This window comes from Aethalodelphis obliquidens, unplaced genomic scaffold (assembly GCF_003676395.1).
Source record: "Aethalodelphis obliquidens isolate GAN/ISIS:26980383/991018 unplaced genomic scaffold, ASM367639v1 scaffold38, whole genome shotgun sequence".
NCBI classification, from domain to species: Eukaryota; Metazoa; Chordata; class Mammalia; order Artiodactyla; family Delphinidae; genus Aethalodelphis; species Aethalodelphis obliquidens.
Window position 1 is genome coordinate 9,267,591 of NW_020837982.1, and position 16,997 is coordinate 9,284,587.

A 16,997-nucleotide genomic window follows, 5' to 3' on the forward strand; every position below is an offset into this window, starting at 1 on the left:
TAGGTGTTCAGTTAGTCCCTACTTTCAGCCTGTTCTCTCACTCAGTTTACTAGGGTTTCAGGATCCCAAGTCTCTCTGGGTTCTAGAGGGCGAAGGAGAGTCTTCTTAACCTCTATCCTTGTCTACTTTAACTCTCCCCTGCACTTTCTCCACCCTGCATTGCCAGTTACCTCTCTTCTGTCTCAAAGAAATTTTTTGAAGTCATCTATCCATGGCCGAGCTTTCACTCGCTCTCTTTGACATGGTTAATTATACTTTGTTTTCCCTCTTGCTATCATTTTAGTAGGTCTCTGGGGGAAGATAGTATCTAGTCATTTTAACCACAAGTCACTCTTGATTTTTGCATCATTTTATTTTTAATCCATCTCTTAAATACAACTTAACGTTCAACTTGTTAATTTAATTAGTAAGCTTGTCTCCTTTATTTTATTTAAATAATAGATATTTCTGGGTCTCATTTTATCCTCATTTTTGTTGCTTTAAATGCTTTCTCTATACTCATTATTTCCCACACGAATTGTCTTACGTGTCTTGAGTATACGTTTTCTTTCTTGTGAGTTGCAAAGTACACAAAATACGTTCTAACCCTCTAGTAGTTGTCTTCATAATTTTTTGAATGACATGTAATCCCTGCTTCTTGGATGTCTTGAGGTCTTGCTCTAAAACGTTGGTCACCAAATTTTTTTATATAAAGGGTAAAGAGTAAATATTTTAGGCCTTGCAGGCCATATGGTCTCTGTCACAGTTATTCACTTCTGTGGTAGCATGAAAGCAACCATAGACAATAAGTAATTGAATGAGCATGTCTGTGCTCTAACAGAACTTTATTTACAAAACCAGGTGACAAGTAGAATCTGGCCCATGGGCCTTCATGTGCCTACTTCTGCTCTAAAAGATGAGAAAATTATCACACACTTCGTCTTTCCCTTTATCTTTCAGTAGTCGAGACTATAGCCTTATTTTCAGTTATTTTGATGGTTCACTTCATAACATCAAAAAATAGAATGAACTGTGAAAGACAATGTCAAGAGAATGAGAAGACAAGCCACAGACTGGGAGAAAATATTTGCAAAAGACACATCTGATAAAAGACTGCTATCCAAAATATATAAAGAACTCTTAAAATTCAACAAGATAACAAGCAGCCCAATTAACATATGGGCCAAAGACCTTAGTACACATCTCCCCAGAGATGATACACAGGTGGCAAATAAACATATAAAAAGATGCTCCACAGACTATGTCATCAGGAAAGTGTAAATTAAACAATGAGATATCACTACCCATCTTTTCGAATGGCCAAAATCTGGAACGCTAACACCACCAAATTCTGGCCTCCAGAATTGTGAGAGAATACATTTCTGTTGCTTAAAGCCATCAAGTTTGTGGATATTTGTTAGAGCAGAATCTAGTACATAGGCCACTGGCGATCGTGCTAAGTGAAGGTATTAAGGTAAGTATTGTTCCCATTTTACAGATGAGAAAATCAAGTCTCTGTAAATCCCCCAGGATCACACAGCAGGCCAATGACAGGGCCAGGGCTCAACCCAGTCTTGCCAGGTTCTGAAGCCCAAACTCTTACCCATTATCTGACACCGTCTCCATCAGTAGACACCCAGGGTTCCGCCTCAGGGAGCTGGTCATCCTCCACTGCCCAGCACTGTCCAGCCAACTCAGAACATTCTCTCCAGAGCTCAGTCCAGATGCTGGATCTCCTGCAGTGGGCACCTGATAACCCTCCTGCAAAGCACTGAGGCCATCCCTCGGAAACCATAAATATTCAAACCTTCAGACCCAATGATGCATCTCATTGACATTGTTCTCGAAGAAGCCACACCTGAAAATGTCCATCACAGCATTCATTATAATTGCATAAAAATAAGCTAAATGTCTGACAGTATGAGTTTGGTTAAATAAATTATAACACATCAATAGATGGAAGAATCCACATCCTTTCAAAATGATGCTTATACAGACTAGGAGGAAATATGAAAAACAATTCTGCTGTGATATGAAGTGGAGAAAGGGATGAAACGCGTTCAAATTTAGAAATTTGACGGAGAAAAAGACAGAAAGGAATATACCAAGATATGAATAATAATTAGGTTAAAAATGAGAACTTTGGTGACTTTTTTCTTATCCCCTAGTAAACAAATTTTCTATAGTGATATTAAATTCCTGCTATGATCAATGTTTATATACATAAGAAGGGACATTTTCAGCTGTATAATATATTTATAAGAACCAAACCAGCATGATAAAGACGCTCATGACTACAGTCCATAAATGACTCGGGATCTGGGAGTCCTTAGTCTGGAGACGGACAGACAAAGGGGGTCTCGATCACCATCCTTCAGCACAGGAGAGCTGTCTTTTGTGAGAAAAACGAGCCTTGCTCCGTGTGAAGACAGAGAGCTGGATGAAGAGTACTGGGAAACCACCTCTTTATTGTGCACAAGACTCTGCAAGAGTGAAATTTCCCAACAATACACAAGGCTGCCTGTAATGTGGGAAGTGCCCCGTCACTGCAGATACTCAAGCCTAAGTCGGAGCTGTGGTTGTCTGATATGAAGAAGGAGGTTGGAAGAAGGTGGGGAAAAAAAAATCAGGATGTGGCAGAAATACAATAAGCAGGTGACTGATGGGGGTCAGAAACTTCAGTGGCCCCAGAGGCCTTTCCTGGAGTTCCTACAGCCTGGGCCAGCCCTCACCCCTAGTGGGTTTCACCAAAGGAAAGTGCAGATGGGAAAAATCCCACAAGCTGTTGTAAACGCCTTAGAACACAAGAGCCAGGGGACCCTTGAGGCCACTTAGGCTCCTATCCTCTTGTTACTGAAGAGGAAATGGAGATTCAGAGAGGGCAGGTGTGTGCTGGGGACACACAGCAGGTCTGTTTAGAGCTGTTTAGATCCCAGGCACTGGGCAGCACCATCCTAGGCCATCCCACCCACCACCACACCACCTCCCGGACCCCACTCCTACCCCGCACCCCCTGCATTTCTGTTTCCCTCCAGACAGGTGGACAAACCCAGCAAGGGCTGTGACCCCACCTGGAGAGACAAAAACAGAAACATCAGAGTGAGTCAGAATGAAAAGGTGACAGCTCTTCTGGTCTAACTCTCTCCCCTTGCTCTTTGAATCACACACACACACACACACACACACACACACACACACACACACACACGGCTGCTTTTCTGTGAAGAAATTAACGACTCCTAGGCTGCTCACCGTTTTTTTCCTTTGGTACCAAAAAGCACTCCTGATCAGTCTGGTTTCATATAAAACCAATACTTGATGGAAAGCGATATGTGTCTGGAAGTAATGAAATGTCTATCGGAGCCTGGGCACCATACCGGCCTGAGGTGAGAGTGGAATGCACCCCACTTCATATTTCATTCCAAGGAAATGCCCTCCTGTAATGAAAATAGTCGTGTCCGTGCCACCGGGCCTGAGACGAGGGAGCCAGAGCATTTCCCGAAGAAACCCAGGGAAGAGCCGATCAATAAAATCCATCAGACTCACTGCATCCTTGAAGCACGTTCTGTGTTCATTTATCCTGGACCTGGGAGTGATTATGTCAGGGTGTTTTTCCCAAAGATTCTGGCAAAATAAAACAACGCTCCATCCCAAGTCTCTTTCGTGAAAGGCTTTGGTTTCCTCCAACCTGTGCTTGCTGTTTATTTCAGCCTCCTGGGCAGTGCAGGGGCCTTTCAGGATGAGTTTATCATTGGCAACAGGTGTCCTAATGGTGCAGAGACCCATCATTAGTGAAGCCCCCATACCCCACTTCTGGCCATGGGGAGCATGGGGATCCCGGACCAACAGCTGATTTCCTGTCTCAAAGTCCCTAAAGCAAATACATTAGCAGCTTCGGGGATGATGGGACATTCCTAGCAAACGAAAAGGTGAAAACGTCTGCTGCAAAGTCCTCTCTGCTCTTTAGAAAAATCTTCTAAGATAATTGTAGATTCACATGCTGCTGTAAGAAAGAACACAGAGAGAGCCCAGTCCGCTTTGCTCAGTCTGCAAAACAGTACTGTACCATCACCACCCGGACGCAGACGCCGATACCATCCACTGATCTAGTTCAGTTTCCCCCAGTTTCCCTTGTACTCAATTTGTGTGTACGTATTAGGTTCTGTACAGTCTCATCTCCTGCTAGTGATAATTTTAGTAGTGGTTGCTGTATCACCTTGTATGCAACTCCACACTCCAGATACTGACCCTTCTCTCGCCTTTTTAAAACCAGACTCACCACATTCCACTCACCACCGCCCCTAATCCCCGGCAACCACTAATTTGTTCTCCATTTCTATAGCTTTGCTGTCTCGAAAATGTTATGTAAATGAAATCGTACAGTATGGAACCTCTGGGGATTGACTTGTTTCATTCAGCACAGTTCTCTGAATATTCAGCCAGGTTGAATCAATAGTATATTCCTTTTCATGCCTGAGTAGCAATTAGTCCACGGTATGGAGGCACCTGTTGGTTTAACCATTTACCCGTCAAAGGACATCTGGGATGATTTCCAGTTTTCAACTCTTGCAAATAAAAGAGCCATGAACTTTTGTGTACACGTTTTTGTGTGAACATCCATTTTCGTTTCTCTGGGCTAAACACCTAGGAGTGCAATTTGCTGGGTTGTACGGTAGCTCCGAGTTTAGCTGGTCAGGAAACTGCTGAAATGTTTCCGTAGTGGCTGGACCATTTCACGTTCCCACCGGCAATGCCTGAATGATCCAGTTTCTCAGCACCCTCACCGGGGTGTTGCCACTATTTTTTTATTTTAGCTATTCCGATAGGAGCGTAGTGATATCTGTGTGGTTTTAACTGGCATTTCCCTAACAGTTACTGGTGTTGAATGTCTTAGGTTTATTTGCCATCTGTGTATCTCCTTCAGTGAAATGTCTATTCATGTGTTTAGCCTATTTTCTAGTTGGAGTGTTGTTTGGGGGGTGTGTGTGTGTGTGTGTGTGTGTTTTCTGTCATTCTCTGCTCTTTACACTCTTGACTCCACAAGGCAAATCTCACAGCAAGCACAAACCACTGAGCTGGCCTTGCCTCACGGGCAGCTGCGCCGAAGTCTCCTACCCACCAAGGAGGGAAAAGCCACAAATCTGAGCGAGCACCCCCCTACCCCATTCTCCTCCTTCCTTCTCTCTCTCTCGCCTGCGCTTTACCGTGGGGGGAAAATTAGCCTCAGGAGAAGGAACTTTGATCGCAGCTCCGCCATGGCCTGTTGTGCAGTCCAGGGGCCCTTTCATCCCCTCTCTGACCCTTTACTTTCCCATCTGTAAGATCAGAGTGTCGGGCCTGGTGACGCTCTGACTTCCTGGTCTGCCTCCTTTCTCATCTCTGTCTCTGGGTTTGGTCCACCACTGACAATTCTGCAAAGAGGGGCGTCTCTGTTCTGAGCATGTGCTGTTTGGAGCTTCCCAGCACGATCCTCCCGTCTCTCGGTTGACAGCCCCGGGGTTTTCAGGCAGGCGTCTACTCTCCCTCACACATCCTGGGTGCTTCCGAGGAAGCTGCTTCCATCCGCCAGCTCTCATTCCCTCCCCGCACTGGGGCCACGTGCCAGCCCTAAACTAATCTGTGTGCTCCATCCCCTTGCAGATTTTTCACCTAAGTGGATCCAACAGCTGAAGCCTGAGGATTTTGTTTGCTGGTTGGGGGAAGAAAAGTACCCTCCTCCCCAGGGAATATGAGGCAGGGAGCAAACAGTCTTCCAAACTGGCAGGCATCTTGGAGTCCCGAGAGGAGACGCCTATGAAAAAGGAACCGTCACGGAGGAGGAGGGGACAGGAAAGAGAACCTGGGTCTTGGTCATATTATCGTCAAGACCCCCCTGAAGACACACCCTATCATGAACCAAGGCATTATCTTTAACCAGCTGGATTTTCTGTTACTTGCATTCAAAACACCCAAGGGGAGGGCTTCCCTGGTGGCACAGTGGTTGAGAGTCTGCCTGCCGATGCAGGGGACACGGGTTCGTGCCCCGGTCCGGGAAGATCCCACATGCCGCGGAGCGGCTGGGCCTGTGAGCCATGGCCGCTGGGCCTGCGTGTCTGGAGCCTGTGCTCCGCAGTGGGAGAGGCCACAACAGTAAGAGGCCCACGTACCGCAAAAAAAAATCCAGGTGACCACAGATGGCCTCCAGAAACCCCGACAATTTGGAGTAATTCAGGAACAGCTTCCCATTTTCTGGCACAGGGAACCTCCCTTTCAAAGCACTGTTGCGTGCACTCACAAGTGTGGGCTGTCCTTTCTCCCTCGTAGTTTTATTTATTTTTTATGTTTGAAGCTTGACTGAGATATAACTGATTTACCAAAAAATGCACATATTTTATGTATACATTTTGATGAGTTTGGACATATAAATACACCTGTGATACCATCACCATGATCAAGGCATTACACATACCCATCCCCTCCAAAAACGTCCTTGTGTTCTTTGTGTGGTTTTCTGTTGCTGTTTTCTTTTTGTGTTTTGGTTTTGGTTTGGGGATTTGGGGGGGGGTTGGTTGTAAGAACACTTCACGTGAAATCTATATTCTTAACATACTTTAATGTGCACAATACCGTATTGTTACCTTGCTGATGCAGAACCAACAACCTCAATACCCTGCCTGCCCCTCTGAGGACCATCTGCCCCGACGGGCAGACAAGGGAGACAGGGTCTCTGTTCTCCACCAGCAAGCTGCCGTGCTGGAGAGGATCTCAGAAGGGTGAAGCAGACCAGGGTCTTATGTAGTCAGATGCTTAAGGAGAAACTTGACCTCATGACAACTCTGCTTTGTGACCTGCACACCCCACACACACTCAGTATCCCTCCAAAAGTTCATTCTCTGGTTGCAGTGGTCTTTCCTCTCCATCCAGGTACACAAACACTTCTCACCTGCAGTTGTGCATGATGAATATGGGAGCAAGTCCACCTTGACTTTTTGTCCTTCAAGGGGCCCAGTACCTGTTTGTTGAGTTAATTGGCCTCAACTTACAAATCCATGCAATGGGTGCATGCCAAACAACACCCATGCCTGGGGTCCCGTGCCAGTTCAGTAACTCTGGGGGAATCCCAGATGTCTTTGTGTGTTTCCAGTCTCCTCATCTGCTCACTTGGAGGCAGCAACCACATGGCCATCTACCCCTGAGAGCTGGCAGTGGTGCAGGAGGGACGAGGGATCTGGCTCTTGGGACACCCGGGCTGTGGCAGCAGTTGGGTCCCAGTCTAGGGCTATGGCCAGGTCAGTCTGGGAGAGAGCGCTGTTTTGTTTGCTTTGCTTGCAAAGTCCCCTCGTCCAGGTCAGAACTGACCCAGTGGCTGTGCCCTCATTAGCGCCATGTTCCAACTTCTGAACTAGCTGGCAGGTCACTTCTGAGGTTGCTTTTGAAGTTAACATTCTAACAGCAATGACGTTGGGGGAGGACAGTACCGGACCTGAGAGGGAACAGGTGAGGCAGGATGAAGGGTGGAAAGGGAAGGGCAGGCAGGTGTCACCCTACTCTGCCGGCACATCTGGGAGTGGATGTTAGGTGGGCTGCACCCTGTTCCCCTGTTCAGCCCTCAGGTCAGTTACACCCACGCTCATCTCCTGTCCCTGGGTGTGGTCTGGGGATTGTGGTGTGGAATTGGGGGCTAGCAGGACTCCTCATGCAAATTAGAAAGATTCTCCTGAACTGGAAGGAGAGGAGAGCCCTGTGGCCCTGGCGCAGTGGGTTCTCGGGCTCCTCTGCCTGGCACTGACCCGGATGGCAGCGGCAAGATTCCAGGGAGGAACAGCTGTGTCTCTTCCCCAAGTGGGACCTGGAAGCAGCAAGGAGCTTCCAAGCCCCAAAGGACCGTGCGTTCCCATCGTGGGTCTGCCAGCCCCGCCTGCAAGGCAGCGACCTTGAAAGGAGCATCAGGAAGGAAGGCCCGTCTCAGCCCTTCACTGAGCATCCAGGGGGAGGCGGAAACGGGACACAAAGCCAGGCCCACCCCAAGTCACTCACAGACCAGGTGGAAAGATGGAACATGCCACACAAAAGCAAGAGGACATGACGATTCCAGAAGCCAAGCGCTCACTCTGGGGACAGTGGCCCTTCAAGTATTCCTGTGTGCTCACATGGCCTCTGCTTTGTGTGGAGGTGGAGGAAAGGGACAGCTAGTGCTCTAGTGTCTCTTCTTATAAGGACACCAATCGTATTGATCAGAGCCCCTCCCTTTTGACCTCAGTTAACCTGACTTACCTCCTCAGAGGTCCCATCTCCAAATACAGCTACGCTGGGGGTTAGGGTTTCAACACATAAATGTTGGGGGCAGGGGACACAAACATTCAGTGCTTAACATCTAGTTGGGGCTTGATGGTGAGATTAGCCAAGTCCTGAAGGCTGCCTGCCCCACCCCGGCTCCTTCCCTTGTGATCATTCTGGAAAACAAGATATGTCTTCTTACAGCAGAGAGACGGGTAATATTGAAATTGCTCCCCTAATCTTTATGCGATTGCCTTCTCCCTGATAGAAATATTGCCTCTTGCTGAGTATTTATTGTCTGCTTCTCTCCAAAGTATTGATTTTATGTAACAGTTTGATATACATCAAATCCCTTACGGATTGAATAAACTTCTCTGGTCAGCCTTCTGTTGTGAACACAATGAGATTTATGGTCGTCTTGGTGTAAAACCGTTTTTCCTTGAAATTTTCTACTTCCAGATATCAAAAGATAAGAAGGGAAGCATTTATCATAATTGGAAATCGTACCCCCTGTCGGCCTGCCAGGTATTAGTCAGAAATGACTAGTGGTTAAAGGACTACAATATGACAAATGCTTGACTGATGAACAGCTGAGGCTGGGAGAAAAGTGGGATTAAAAAAAAAATTCCTCCTCTTCCCCTCAAAAAGAACTTTTCTTCGCAATTAATCATGAGAGCCCCTGGGGCCGAGTGCAGACTCATTTGAGTTGGATGCATAACCTTGGGAGGACTCAGGTGAAAGGTTAACAAGTCGAGTCAATTCAGGACACATTTAGCAAGAGCCAAGTTCGTGCCAGGGGAGGGCCGAGGACCTGCAGACAGAGGCCATGATGCTAGAGTGTCCAGATGCAGGGGGGCAGGAAGGACTGCCTGTGTGAGGACTAACTTTTCCTCTGCGGACTCCTGCACCTTCTACATCCATCTCCGAGGCTCTTACCCCAGGTATATAATCACCCCCTCACATCTCTCTCTCTCCCTTAGACTGAATCAAATCAAGATCAGACCTTTAGCCTCTAGAAAATGCAAGATCAAAGGGTTATTTGTCAAGTGAATAAGCAAGTGAATGAATGAATGAATGAATTTGGCCTAGATTGTTTGGAAGCGGTAAAGACGAACAAGAAGACCATCCAGGGCTTCCCTGGTGGCGCAGTGGTTGAGAGTCCGCCTGCCGATGCAGGGGACACGGGTTCGTGCCCCGGTCCGGGAAGATCCCACATGCCGCGGAGCGGCTGCGCCCGTGAGCCATGGCCGCTGAGCCCGCGCGTCCGGAGCCTGTGCTCCGCAACGGGAGAGGCCGCAACAGTGAGAGGCCCGCGTACCGCGAAAAAAAAAAAAAAAAAAAAGACCATCCAGGAAATGACTGAACTATATGGGTATTTAGCATTCTCCTTGATCTCAAAAGAAACTTTCTGGAACGAAACACAGCCGTAACGAGGAGTTTGAGAGGATCGAGAGAGAGGAGCCTCTTCAGTGTTCTAGATGCTTTTTTGAAGAACTTATGGGACAGAGGAGAAGAAATAGGAAAGAGATTTACTGAGTCTCAAAGCCTCCCGTTAAAATTCAATGCAGTGAGAAAAGTGAGTTTCCACATTTAATTGTCTTTCTCACGGTAACTGTGTGTCAGTCTTTTCTAAGAGCCTGTTAATTCTGTAATGTAGTGCAGCAAGAACAGAGGGACTGGCAGAGCCAGCATGGGGCTTTTTCTCTCCTCATTGACTACCTGTCATCCTGCACGAACGTTAGAGTGCCTTCCACCTTAACACTGGAAATACCCCCAAATTAAAAAGGTTTTATAGTCAGTTTGATAATTAAGAAAAAAAACTATTTGTGCATCAGTTGGCAAAAATGGGGTCCACATCACTGGATGTTATGATTTTCGTAGCAGCTAAAAATAACTGAGCTAGTCAGAATGGCCCTGCGGATGCCAAGTCCTGGACAGACAGATGACCCAAGTGGCTCTTCCGTGTGGGTGGAGCTGCGGTCAAATAAAATACTGATTTGTTCACGTGACCCCCAAACCCGCTGAGCAATGCACCTGTGTACGTTTGACACACGGCGGGGTTTGCCTTGTCCCAGCCCTCCCCTCCATCAAAGGCATCCTGCAGTCTCCGACTCCGTCCGTGTTTAATTAGGACCCCCAGCAGGTCCGACTTCCTTAGAGAAGGGGTGCTCCACAGATTGGGGGCCCCTAGCGGGCAGGGCTTTCGCCACATAATGGGGACCTAGCAGCTAGTGAGTCACCGTGAACTTGCATTGCCGTTTCTGCTCTCAGGGCCTGCCCTTCTGCTCTTGCCACTGTCTCCCCACGATAACTGTGAAGCAGCAGGGATCGGATGTGGGGGGAAATAGCACATGTTAGCAGAGAGCCAGAGGTAGCCCTGCCTCCACCACTGACTCACTGGGGTCTTGGGTCTGTCTCTAGCCGAAACTCTGAGTCTTCACTTCATTCCTTTATTTATTCATTCATTCATAAAGCACATATTTACCATGACTGCTGTCTGTAAGTCCCTCTGCTGGGTCCTAAGAACACACTGATGGATCAGGCTAGCGTCTGCTCTCCAAGGGTGTTGCCCAGATGGGAAGGGTGGTCTGTCAGGCAGCAAGGAAAGCATGTGCATTGAGCCCAGTCAATAAAGAGCATTTCACATCCAGGGAACTGCTGGGGGTTGCTTGGACCTAAGTGCTCATGAAACGGAGCGGGACCCCATGGTCCTTGCCCCCCATGTCCTCAGCCCATCTTTTGTCTGCGGAAAAACTTTAGCCAAAGAATAAGTTTAATCAGAGAAGTGAGAAAATACAGAAACAGAGGAAAGGTCAAAGGAGACCAAATAATAATAGTTTAGTCATTAAGCATAGTCAAGGACCTTTAGTTCCTCCTCAAGGGCTGTAGATAATATTCTGAGCCGTATCCTGTGAGCTGTCTTGTAGATACTGAAACCCCCAGCAGGTGGAAGACGTTAACTACACGGTGACCAGACTGTTGCCATGACATAAGCTGCCGCAATTCTGAGAATTGGTCTCAAGAAAATGGGAACAAACCGACCCTGGAACTGAACAATCAAGATGATGCTGGTCAGACCACCGATGACCAATTTCAAGGTGACTGTCAGAGCTGACTGTATTGTTTCTGCATGTAGCCCCCTCCCTCCGTCTATAAAAGCTCTTGCCCCCTGATATTTGGGGGGTGGGGGGGAGTTGGCCTTTGGACAGGCGTCTGCCCTCCCACCGCGGTTGCCAGCATCCAAAATAAAGCAAACTTTCCTTTCCACCAACCTGGCCTCTTTATTGGCTTTTGAGCGGTGAGCAGCGGACCTGGGTTCGGTAACAGTCGGAGCATGGAGGAAAGATGAACTGGGAAGATACAGAAGGCTGCAGACCCAGACCCTTTTTGTATCTCATTCTAAGGAACTGGGGTTTTTTTCTGAAAATAATGAGGTATGAGGTGACCTCTGTCTGTCTCTTGTATAGTTTTGTGATTCTTTTTTGTCATTTTTTGTCATTGCTATTATTTTATTTTTTTTGCGGTACGCGGGCCTCTCACTGTTGTGGCCTCTCCCGTTGCGGAGCACAGGCTCCAGACGTGCAGGCTCAGCGGCCATGGCTCACGGGCCCAGCCGCTACACGGCATGTGGGATCTTCCCGGACCAGGGCACGAACCCGTGTCCCCTGCATCGGCAGGCGGACTCTCAACCACTGCGCCACCAGGGAAGCCCCATTGCTATTATTTTTTGGGGACCTTATACTGAATGCACGTACAGTGTAAGCACTTCAAACACCGAATTAGTTCCCATTAAAAACTTTCCTTTAAAAATGTTGACTTTCTGATGATAGCAATATATTTATTAAGAAAAATTTAAGAAGACTGAAAATGTACAAAAAGTCAAAAAAAAAAAAGATTCACAATCCAAGAGCATTTTCAAGTATACTCAATCAAAATTAGAAACCTCTCCCTCCGTCCCATATACCATCCGCCCCTCTACCCTTGACAACACCGCAGTGACCATCTATCCAGCTCTGATTTCAGTGGGATTGCTAAGCCAGAACCCAGGTATGCACTTTTTTTTTTTTTTTTTGCGGTACGCGGGCCTCTCACTGTTGTGGCCTCTCCCGTTGCGGAGCACAGGCTCCGGACGCGCAGGCTCAGCGGCCATGGCTCACGGCCCCAGCCGCTCCGCGGCATGTGGGATCTTCCCGGACCGGGGCACGAACCCGTGTCCCCTGCATCGGCAGGTGGACTCTCAACCACTGCACCACCAGGGAAACCCCTTTTTTAATTTTTAAAGATACTGCCAAGTTACCTGAGAAATACTACATCAGTTTACCAAGAGGTTTACAAGCCTGTTTCCCTACATCCTTGCCAAGCCTAGGCATTACCTACATTTTAAAAAATGTTCCCAGTGCTATAAATCAGAAATGTTTTACTTGAATGTTTTTAATTATTAGTGAGGTAAATGGCATTTTGCGTTTGTTGGCCATTGCCGTTTTTCTTCTTCAGTCTGTGGATTGATGGCCTGTTCATTTCTTTTGCTCCATTGTATGTTTGTTTTTTACTTATTGATTTGTAGGATTCCCTCCTATATTAGGCATATTAACTTTAGAAAATTAATTAATTTATTAAACAAGTTTTAGTAACTTGATACAATAAATAGACGTTATGATTTTTGCAGAAGAACTTATCGTTTGCGTGTATTTACTTATGTGAAAAAACATTTACACTGCACCAAGTTCAAAGTCATAGGAAAAAAAACCTATACAGCATGATCCCAGATATGGAAGCAATGTGCTTAAGAAAAAAATGCACGAGGGAAAAAATAGTCTGAAACAGTATATACTAAAATGTAAATAGTGGTCCTAAGGGGCAGAATTACAGGCGACTTCTGTTTTTTATGGCGTAGGAACTTTTTAATCCATTAGATGCATTTAAAACATATATGAACACACATACATGTGTGTTTGCATCTATTGCATGTGTCGCAAATATTCTCGCTCATTCTGGTGTTTGTCTTTAGATTCTATTTGCATCGTTTGCTATGTCAAAGGTTTAAATGTTTATGTAGTTAACTGTATAAATCTCTTCCTTCACAGCTTTGAGGTTTTGTGTATTGCTTAGAAAGGCGTTTCTACCCCAAGATTATAAAATCATTCTCCTAAATTTTCTTTTAGTTCTATTATGATTTGGGTCTTTTTTTGTAATTTAGATTTGTTTTAATCAATTAAGGGTTCACTTTTATGTAAGGTGTGAGATAAGAATCTAAAATGTGTTTTGTTCCAAATAGGTAACAAATTGCCCAACACCAATTTACTGAATAGATCACCCTTTTTGCTCTTGATTCAGAATACCTCCTTTATTGCCTAATACATTCCCTTACAAACTTGAGTCTGTTCCTAAATTCTCTGTCCTGTTCCATTGACTTGTTGGTCATTTATGTGCAAATGTGTTTTAATTATTTTTGTATCTTCATAGCACAATTCTAAGAAGCCAATGTTATGGTACTTCCCTTCAGGAAAAAAAATGGTGAGAAATAATGGAGGGGGAAACAAGAGAAAGATAAACAGAAAATACCCAAGAGTGGTTACCTGCGGGTGGAGGAGACAAAGAGATGGGTTGAGAAGGAACACACAGTGGCTTCAACAGCACTGGTCAGGTTCTAATACTTAAGCAGGGAGCTGTTTCACTGGTGTATGTCTTATTACATTTATTATTATGCTTCATAGTCAATATTATATACGTTTTTTTTTGTATATGTCGATTATTTCATTTTACCAAAGAATAATAATGAGGGAGGGTTTCTGGTTCAAGATGTTGGACTAAGACAGTGCTAAAACCCCTCCTTTCTGCTCCAAACTCCTAGTGCCAAGGAAAAACACACAAGCGTGCTCAAAAATAAGAAAGAGAGATCCCTGTAGATCTTAAAGCAAGACTCCTAAAAGAAACATTGGCGCGTGCCTAGCAGCAATAAATGGGACTAAAACTACACAGCCTTCCCCAGGCTGCAGCCCAGATGGATGCCTCCCCGAAGAGGCCAAGAATCAGAAACTCACTTCCCGTCCACCCACGATTACACTGAGACTTCCTGCACCCGGTTACCGAGAGGACAGGACCTAGGGACCGGGTGGAGGCTGTTGAGAAATCCAGCAGGTGAATTCAAAAACAGGAGGCACAAAGTAGCCGAGGAAAATCACCACCACGAACGCCACAAAGGAAATCACTTACCTCTGAAGGAAAAGGGATCAAACAGAACCCTCCGGGAAGGACTACGTACATAACAAGCACCATAATAGACTTACAGGGGTCAAGAAAGGAGCCACAACCGTGACACGAGAAATAAGATGATGAAATAAAAAGGAAGTGACTATGAAAAGGAACCAATTAGAGATCTTAGAAATGAAAGAGAGTTCATGAAATTTTAACTCAATGGAGAAATTGACCAGAATGGTGGACAGAGTGGAAGAGCGGAAATTGAGAACACAGAGATCAAACAGAACAGAGCCAAACAGAGATAAGAGATTTAAAAATATGAAAGAAGAAGTTGAAAGACAGGAAACGCGACTCCAAAACTCCAAAATAGGTCTGATGGGAGCTACCAGAGAAGCCGGTGCTTGAAGAGCTAACAGCTGAGAATTTCACCGAACTTAAATAAGCCATGAGTCCCTGGATCTAAAAATGCTACCAAGTGTTACGAAGGATAAATTAAAACTCCATACCTACACTCATGATGGTAAAACTCAGAACACATAGGATAAAGAGAAAATTCTTAAGGGTACTGAGGAGAGAGATTGCTAAAAAGGAGTGAGGGCCATCCTTCAGAGATCTCAAAGCTGGCTAGTTGAGTGCCTGAGGCCAACCTCAGCTCCATTCCCTCTACCTGGGTGGCCTTGAGCACATCATTCTGCCTCAGTTTCCTCCTCTGTAAAAGAGGGATGCTACTAGCACCTCCCTCATAAGGTTGCTAGGAGGACTAAATGACTGAATCCACGTGAAGCCCTTAGAACAATTCTTGACACATGGTAAGAGATTGAGAAGTGTTAGCATTCGTTAACTGTATTTATTATTCTCATCATTGTCAGATTTCTCCTAAGCAACACAGGAAGTCAGAAGACAATAGGACTGAGGGCCACCCATGTCTGCTGATGAGGGAGGTCTTCTCGATGGACTGGAAAGAGGAGAGAACGAGATCCGTATTGTGGATCGCCCACCACAGGACAGGGAATTTTCACACGTTGCCTCATTTAATCTTTGCAACACCTTGAGATGAGTCATGATACAGTCATCATTCAGAGGAGAAAACTGAGGCTCTGAGAAGCTCAGGGGTTTGCCCAAGGTCCCTGAGCTGGGAAATAGTGGAGCCAGTGGACTCAGACATCTGACCCCAAAGCCCGTGCTCTTGGTAAGTCCCGTGAGAAGACTGGGGGGTGCCGGGCCCCTGGCCTTGAGTCTGATCCTAGAGCTTCTGCCTCTAGAAGCACCTCCTCTGGCCTCAGAAAATGTAGCACTACCTTCAAACAGGAAGAAAATAAACTATCCTGATTTCTTACAACAGCTTCAGTAACCAACATGACATTGTGAAGGACATGCCAATATTTGTAATCTCCCCTGACAAGTTGTTAAGTATTTATAGAAACATCCTCTCCTGGTCCTGCTTAAGGAAAGTACTGTATCTAAGTTCCTCTGGAGACATGTGCTGGGGGAAATCAGAAAGATAATCTGTCATCATAAATAGCAATAAATAGTCACCCTGAAAGGGTTGCTTGTTTAGCAGAGTTGCTTGAATATTAACAGATTTTCTTTTCATCATACCTTTGTGATGATAAGCCCTGGGGGGTCATGAATTAGGAAGGTGCTGGGTTGCAGACTTTCAGGGATGGGGGAGGAAGCTCCAGGCTGGGGCAGTGCCCCCTGAGCTCAGGACACAGACACAGGATCAGCATGGGGAAACCACAGACAATGGGAAGAAGAGGTAATTTCCGGAGGACAAAGCTCTCTGAGGACTCCCGGAACCAAAGACACATTGAGATCTTCAGTGTTTCTCTCTCTTTTTTTTTTTTTTTTTTGCAGTACGCGGGCCTCTCACTGCTGTGGCCTCTCCCGCCGTGGAGCACAGGCTCCGGACGCGCAGGCCCAGCGGCCATGGCTCACGGGCGCAGCCGCTCCGCGGCATGTGGGATCTTCCCGGACCGGGGCACGAACCCGTGTCCCCTGCATCGGCAGGCGGACTCCCAACCACTGCGCCACCAGGGAAGCCCCAGTGTTTCTCTTTTAAATGAAATGCAATCTCACTGAAATCGGGAAGCACAAGATCTGGGCTTCAGTTTTTTCTTCTGCTGGATGACATTTGCCAAAACTGTTCCCCTCTCTGGGACTCAGTCTTCCCCATATGTCAAATGGAATAAAAGGGTGAAGCAGATTCTCTCTGAGGGTTATATTTGCTCCAATATTCTCTAAGAAGTGCCCTGGAAAGGTATGACGGCAAATGGGCATTGGTTCTGGCCCAGAGGTTCAGAGCCAGGCCAGTTGTTCTCAACAGGTTATTTGATCCAGATGCCCCTGCCCAGAACCCAGTGGCTGAAACACACCCTCTCCCTCCTTGGCAAGTTCTTGTGCGTGGACAGCTCTCTAAAGACCTTTCAGATCCCCCACTGCTTATTTTGTGTGAATCAGTCCAGGACTGAAGAATAGAGTTCTTCAAGGGCCCTCCGAGAGGAGGACAGAATGGAAATCCATGTGCTGAAAAGAGCAGTTGAGCCTGGAGGCAAGAAGATGCT

General features: G+C 46.3%; 1 long non-coding RNA gene across 1 annotated transcript in view; it reads right to left on the bottom strand.

Moving 5' to 3' along the window:
- Positions 1-268: 268 nt before the first annotated feature.
- Positions 269-16,997, bottom strand: part of LOC113632969 (uncharacterized) — a 39,088-nt gene continuing 22,359 nt past the window's right edge. Inside the window, exon 3 of the long non-coding RNA XR_003438016.1 lies at positions 269-1,762. This is a non-coding gene — a long non-coding RNA (uncharacterized LOC113632969). The remainder of the gene's footprint in view (positions 1,763-16,997) is intronic.